Source organism: Globicephala melas, chromosome 13 (genome assembly GCF_963455315.2).
Source record: "Globicephala melas chromosome 13, mGloMel1.2, whole genome shotgun sequence".
In the NCBI taxonomy this organism is placed as follows: Eukaryota; Metazoa; Chordata; class Mammalia; order Artiodactyla; family Delphinidae; genus Globicephala; species Globicephala melas.
Genome location: NC_083326.1, coordinates 41,790,363 through 41,798,709, shown reverse-complemented (window position 1 = coordinate 41,798,709; position 8,347 = coordinate 41,790,363).

Genomic DNA, 8,347 nt, shown 5'->3' with positions numbered 1-8,347 from the left:
TGGCTGCATTAAAAGTTACATGACACAACCAAGGAAAGTGAAAGTCCTGCTTGTTCAATAAAGTGACAAAAAAATATGACTAGGGTTGTGTTCTTCTCAGAGTCGCATTTTAAGAAGGAGAGTATAAGATGGTCACTTTTCAAGATGAAAGTAAAGTCTGGGTTCTGGAGAGCATACCATATGAGAAAAATGTGAAAGAAAAGGAGATCACAAAATAACTTTTTAAATATGGAGAAGTAAATTTAATTTTTACAGCTTCAAAAATGAGAAGACTGTGTGTGTATATTTTTTCCTCTGAAATAGAGAGATTACTTCCCAACTCATTTTATGAGGCCAGAATTAGCCTGATATTCCATCCTGTCAAATCCTTTGCAAGAAAATAAAACCATAGACCCATATTCTTCATGAGCATAGATACAAAAGTTCTAAATGACATTGTAACAAATCAAATCTAACTATATGTATAAAGGACCAAACAGGTTGATCCCAAGAATGCAAACTTGTTTTAACATTTGAAAACCCAAAAAAGAAAATCCTTATGTTCATCTTACTAGAGACATCTGGCCATCATTCCTCATTAAGGAAAAACAAAAAAACAAAACCAAAAAACCTCTTAGAGGACCAGGATTAGAAAGGAACTTACTCAGTCTGATGAAAGCGTCTATGGAAAACCCATAGCTAACATCATACTTAATGATGAAAGACTGAATGCTTTCCTCCTAAAACTAGGAACAACACAAGGATGCCCACTTTCACCACTTCTATTCAACATTGCACTAGGGATTCAAGTCAATGCAATAAAACAAGGAAAAGAAAGAAAAGTCATCCAGATAAGAAAGGAAGAAGTAAGACTATTATTTGCTTTCCTATGTGATTATTTATGTACAAAATCACACAGAATCTACAAGAAATGTAAATAATAAATGAATTTTTCAAGATTTCAGGTTATAAGATTTATGTGCAAATGTATTTGTATATACTGATGATTGACTCTTGCAAATTAAAATGTAAAATATCTCATGTACAATAGTATAGCATGAAAAATATAAAATACTTAGGAATAAAATCTGACAATATATGTGACAGACCTGTGCACTAAAAGCTATAAGATTTTGCTGGGAGAAATTAAGGATGATATGCAAGTGTACTGTTTTCATGGGTTAAAAGATAATATTAGGGAGATGCAAGAGGGACGAGATATGGGGACATATGTATATGTATAGCTGATTCACTTTGTTATGCAGCAGAAACTAACACACCATTGTAAAGCAATTATACTCCAATAAAGACGTTTAAAAAAAAAGACAATATTATTTAGATATATTAGTCCTCTTAAAACTGATCTATAGATTCAATTCAATTCCAATCAAAATCTTAACAGGATTTTGTTTTTCTTCTTTTGGGGAGAAGAAATTGACAAGCTAATTTTAATACCTACATGAGAAAAAGAAGAACAAAATTGGTGGGCTCACACTTTTTTAGACTTATAAACATATAGCAATCAAGACAGTGTGGTATTCGCATCAAGATAGACAGTAGAACAATGAAACAGAGAGTCTATGGACAACTGATTTTTGACAAAGGTGTAAGGGCAATTCAGTGGAGAAAAGATGTTCTTGTAATAAGTGGTACTGGAAAAATTAGATATCCATATACAAAAAAATGAACTTCGACCCATGTCTCTCACCATATACAAAAAATAAGTCAAATGGATGATGAAACTGACTATAAAACCTAAAAGAGTAAAACTTCTGGAAGAAAACAAAGGAGAAAATTTTTGTGACCTTCGCTTAGGTGAAGACTTCATAGACATGACCAATGACAGGAGTATCCATAAAAGAACAAACTGATAATTTACACTTCATTAAAATTTTCTGCTCATCAAAAAACGCTAAGTGAATGAAATGACTAGTCACAGACTGGGAGAAAATATTTGCAAAGCTTCTGTTTGTTATAGAATTGTATTGGGTGGGCCAAAACGTTCGTTCGGTTTTTTCCATAAGATGGCTGTAGTAGCACTTAGTTGTCTTTAACTTCATTCAAAACAATTTTGTTAGATTGTATGTGATAGCTGTCATATCAGTGTGCATTTAAAAAAAGACATCAAAATTGGTGAATTTTTGTGTAGCCATTTTAATATTGAACATGGAAGGAAAAAAGCAACATTTTCGGCATATTATACTTTATTATTTCAAGAAAGGTAAAAACTCAACTGAAACACACAAAAAACATCTGTGCAGTGTATGGAGAAGGTGCTGTGACGGATCGAACGTGTCAAAAGTGGTTTGCGAAGTTTTGCGCTGGAGATTTCTCGCAGTACGATGCTCCACGGTCGGGTACCAGATGAAGTTGACAGCGATCAAATCGAAACAATAATTGATAACAATCAACGTTATACCACGCGGGAGATAGCCGACATACTCAAAATATCCAAATCAAGCACTGAAAATCATTTGCACCAGCTTGATTATGTTCATCGCTTTCATGTTTGGGTTCCACATAAGTTAAGCAAAAAAACCCTTCTTGACCATATTTCCACATGCAATTCTCTACTGAAACGTAATGAAAAGGTCCCGGTTTTTTTTTTTTTGCAGTATGCGGGCCTCCGTTGTGGCCTCTCCCGTTGCGGAGCACAGGCTCCGGACGCGCAGGCTCAGCGGCCATGGCTCACGGGCCCAGCCGCTCCGCGGCATGTGGGATCCTCCCAGGCCAGGACACGAACCCGTGTCTCCTGCATCGGCAGACGGACTCTCAACCACTGCGCCACCGGGGAAGACCCAACGTCCCCTTTTTAAAACAAATTGTGATGGGCGATGAAAAGTGGATACTGTACAATAATGTGGAACTGAAGAGATCGTGGGGCAAGTGAAATGAACCACCATCAACCACACCAAAGGCCGGTCTTCATCCAAAGAAGATGATATTGTGTATAGGGTGGAATTGGAAGGGAGTCCTCTATTATGACCTCCTTCTGGGAAACCAAACAATTAATTCCAACAAGTACTGCTCCCATTTAGACCAACTGCAAACGGCACTTGACGAAAAGCATCCAGAATTAGTCAACAGAAAATGCATAATCTTCCATCAGGATGACTCAAGACCACATGCTTCTTTGATGAGCAGGAAAAGCTGTTACAGCTTGGCTGGGAAGTTCTGATTCATCCGCCATATTCACCAGACATTGCACCTTCGGATTTCCATTTATTTTGGTCTTTACAAAATTCTCTTCATGGAAAAAATTTCAAGTCCCAGGAAGACTGTAAAAGACACCTGGAGCAGTTCTTTGCTCAAAACGATAAAAAGTTTTGGGAAGATGGAATTATGAAGTTGCCTGAAAAATGGCAGAAGGTAGTGGAACAAAAGGGTGAATACATTATTCAATAAAGTTATTGGTGAGAATGAAAAATGTGTCTTTTATTTTTGCTTAAAAAACCGAAGGCACCTTTTGGCCCACCCAATATCTAGGATAGAAAATGAACTCTAGAGTGCAATAATGAGAAATCGAACACCCCAATTAAAAATGGGCAAAGATCTGAACAGTTGACCAAGGTATGTGGATGGCATATAAACATATGAAAAGATGTTCAACAACATTAGACTTCAGGGAACCACAAGTTACAAGCACTGCAAAATGCCATTACATAACTATTAGAATGACTAAAAGTTCAAAGGCTGACCATACTTAATGTAGACAAGGATATAAAGGGATCTAGAACTTTCATACACTGCTGGTAGGCACATAAAATGTTGGACCCACTTTGGACAACAGTTTGGATAGTTCCTTAAAAAGTTAAATGCATACCTATCACGCGATCCAGCCATTCCACTTTCAGATATTTATCCAAGAGAAATGAAAACATACCAAGACTTGTACATGAATATTCATTCATAGCAGTCTTATTTGTAATAGCCGAAACTGGAAATAGATGTTCATGAACAGATGAACACATTTTTATATATCTATACAACAGAATTCTGCAGTAAAGAAAAATAATGAACTCTTAATATACACAAAAACCTGATGGATCTCAAAATATACACCTTGACTGAAAAGCTAGACAAAAAAAAGAGAGTAAATTGATGTTTGATCTCATTTATATAAAATTCTGGGCGATGCAAACTAATTTATGGTGACAGAAAACAGATGAGTGAGCTCTTGGGGACAGAGTAGGGGTAGGGGAGTTATGGGGTGATGGATATGTTCATTGGGTTGATTGTGATGATGGTTTCACGGGTGTATCCATATGTCAAAAAATCCAACTGTACACTTTAAATATGTGTTTTTCATGTTGATTATATGTCATTAAATGGAGAGGAGGGGGAGGGAGACAGAGAAAGCAAGGCTATGCCCCAGGTAAGTTATGTGCTTTAGTAAGAGGATGATGGTAGTTTTGAGACTGAAACACAATTTCTCTGCATCCTTACAAAATAGCCCTGGGCTGTAAGCAGCTGCCATACTTGTGTCATCTCCCCCTCCCCCATTCTTTCCTTCCTTTCCTCTCTCCTTCCTTTCTCACTTTCTTTCCTTCCTTCCACGGTGAGATTAAAAATTATGTTATCTTAAGAGTTAGCAAAGACTTTAATTTCTGAAAATGATTCTCTAAATTCCTTAGGTTGGCGGGGGATACATTAGCACCTGGAATAGCAGGAGAAAAGGAAACAAAAGAAATACTTCAATTGCTCGCATTAGACATGAACACGTAGAAGTGGAGCGAACAGAGAAGAGAGAACTGATAAGAGAATCATGGCAACATCACGGAAGCACTTTTCAGCCCTGGGGATGTCTAATAGTCCATTTTAATTGTGTTGGTGTTGCTGTGATAGAAAATCTCTCTGTGGAAAGGCTCTGTAAAAAGATACGGCTTTGTCCTCTCACAGCTCTCGGGTATGTTAAATTTAAAACAAATCACCATGTGATATGATGAGTACCATGACAGTGGTGACACTTGAGGTTGGTGGGTGTCCTTGCTCCAGAATTTCCACATGGGGTGACCTTGTGACAGCCATGTGGCTGCAATGGTTGTGACCTTGAAGCAAGCTCTCTCCCCTTCTCTCTCTCTAGCACTTTACATAAGAGCTATATAAAATCATAATAAAAATAATAGCATTAAAAATAATGAAACTAAATGTCCATTATCGGCACCAAATAACGTCAGACAGTGAGATTTTTGCGGGTGCTGCAGCTCTGGAACTCCACACATGCCTGGGTACCTCTGTGCCTGATGTGGCACAGAGACACTCTCCAGGATGACTCCCCGCATGTCCCCTTCAGTAGGTGATGTTAGAGGACTTGCGGGAGCCCGTGAGGCAGACATCGTGGGGTAGGGTCTTCTGTACAGAGTTCACAGCAAATGCAAGTGTGTCAGTGAGAGACTTCCTGTTGGCTAGTTTCTGCTCGGAAACTAGGATTCACAGACATCGTGACAAGAGCTAGGTGATTAGCTGTTGCTTCTCCCTGGCTGCTGTGGAACAGGGGAAAGCACATAGGCTTTGCATAGGCTTTGGAGGATGATCCAGATTCCACTTCTGCCCCATTTCTATGGCCTTGGGCCTTACCTGAGTAATTCAATCAAAGTCTCAGTTTTTTTCATCTCTAATATGAGAAAAATAACACTTTATTGGAAGAGACTATAGGTGCAGAAACAATATATATTTAAAAATACATAGCACCTGGTCCCTAGTACATATGTAATCATTTTAATTTAGTTTTATTGTTGTTATCTCCAGGGCTCAAATTATTACCTGAGATTAGATGGCAACACTTAGGAAAGGGCCATGGGAGTTCCCAGATAGGGCTGCTATTCACATCAAAAAAAGAAGAAAAAATGGGTTTAATCCTTACTGAGTATGCAGCTCTATCTCAGACTTTTGGCAGATGTGCCAAAGATTTTAGCACTTCTAAGAAGTCCATGAGTTGGAAAAGACCAAACTGACACACTTGAAGCAACTAGACAATGGTATCCTATAATCAATTATCGGTATGTGCTGTATAGGCAAGAGATGTCACAGGACCCTGATGCTACTAGCATCCTGTTGTCTTTCTTGAGTCTCTGTACAGGATGATATAAGCAGTTCAATGCAATGTGCAAAGTACTAAGTGGTCCCCTAGTGGCCACAAAGAGTTACTACTACATCTACCCTGAGTGGAACAGGTAAGAACATTGTTTACTCTCACTTTACTTTCCAGAGTATCTTCATCTGAACTGATATGAGTTTCTGATTCTAAATCAATTCATTGTTCAATTACAGGCAACTGAATTTATCTCCTCCAATATTATTAATCACACTGACCTTCCTGCTCCCCCAGTGCACTCCTAAACCCACATTTCTCATAGCTTACTGATTTGTACAGATGGTGCCTTTGTCAGGCTTCCCATATTAAGATATAAACCTTTTTGAAGGAAGTAACTGGGTTACTGCTATCTGGGGGTAACGTACATTCTGGTGTTCCCAGGACAGTGCTGGCTTATGCTTGTTTGCCCAGTGTAATTGTTAGTATTACCTTCTTTTGTGATCATAATTGTTCCAGTCTTAGTAATAAATCATATGGTTCCCCTAGTGCCATCTCTTGCTCCTTCCTGCTCTTTCTTCCCCATTGAACATTCCAGAAAGAGCGATCTAACTCCTGACCAGACGTGAGGTCAATCTGGGTGTGATCTCTCACTCCAGCCATCACCAGAGTTTATCTGGCTGATCTGGCTGGTTAGGAAGCCATTCTCTTCTCTCTTAAACACTCCCCATGTGCCCTTTCATAAGTTGCAGTCTCAGTCAGAGAAGAGGACCACTGCTGATTGTTGGTGATGTGTGTGCTACTAAGCTCCCTTGTTTGCCTTTCCTCACAGGCTCTCACAGGTTCTAAAAGTCACCTCTAAGCCCGTCTAATGCTATGACGTGTTGGCTGGGTATGATATGCAGAGCCTGGGTGAAATAGCAAAGACCCAGTCGACGAAATGCACTATTGTGCAGGCTGTGATGGTAAAATGAATGTGTTAAAGGTGAAAGAAGGTGATCTAGACACCAACAGTGAACCAGAACAGGAGGAAATTGTGAACTTTTTCACGATACAGCACAAGGCTTATCCACAATGGCCCAAATGTCACCTTTTATCATAGTCGGAACAATACGGACACCTGTAAAACTCATTCAAGTGAGACTTTCAAACTCAAATTTATGCTTGATGTGTTAGAACTAAATTGGTACATTTACAGACTAGTTGTGTGAATGCAACATGATTGAATTGTTTTGGAATCCAGCAATGGACTTGTGACTGCCTTGCTAAAACGAAGTACACTAGCCTTTCTCAGAACAGATTTCTTAGGAAGCATTCCTATCTCCTTACATGATTTGTTTCAAATGATTTAATAAAGTCAGCAACTAAAATAACATCTTAATGGGTGATTCAATTCCAAATGCCAAAATAAAATTGTTACAAATAAAGAGGCATATACAACTATGCTCATATTCAGAAACTGCTTTGTGATTTTGAAGACTCAGAAATAAAAAATTACTCTAAATGGCTTACACAATACATTTCCTTTTTTATTTGTTCTTTTCCTCTCATTATCTCTGACCTGTTTCTCCGTCTTTCATGCTGCTACTCACATCTTAACCATATACATTTTACATGTGAATGAGACTATGAATCTATGACTCTAGCAGATAAATGTACATGCCTATACTATAAACGGTATTGCACTGTTTTCTTTACACCTTGTTATCTTATACTTATGAAGAATAAACCTTAAAAATAAGGATCTGCCAGATAGGTATTGTAATAATAAAATGCATTAAAAGTTATCATTAGAATAATAAGATTTGGGGAATTTCAGCACCAAGCCGTTACTTATAAAATACCAATGGAATAATTCTGGATTCATTGCATAACACTGAGTACAAACAATGGTGTTTCGTAAACCAATAAAGATGGTGTGCAAAGGCCTGGATGGGAACCATTCTGAGTTGGTTATGATCACAGAGGTAAAAGTCAAAGACCTTCAGTGCGAGTGTGAGTAGTCAATTCTGCTAAAGGATTTCAAGGAGAAATTCAGAGGTTATTATTTTATTACTGCCATTCAAACTTTGGCCTAGGATGTGTATTCATTCTTTCATACAATGAATGTTTAAGCTCTTCCTCTTTTGCCACCAATAGTGTATGCCTAACACTGGGTATACAGAGTCGAACATGCAGTAATTATAGTTAAATGTTCAATGAAATAAAATGATATACATTCTACTAAATAGTCATGTCCAGAATTGTGAAGTTGGAATGATCAAGTTATTGCAATGGTTGCCTCCTTGTGTTGGCTACTAGAGGGCTCAGAGCCTAATTTGCAAATATATGAGACTT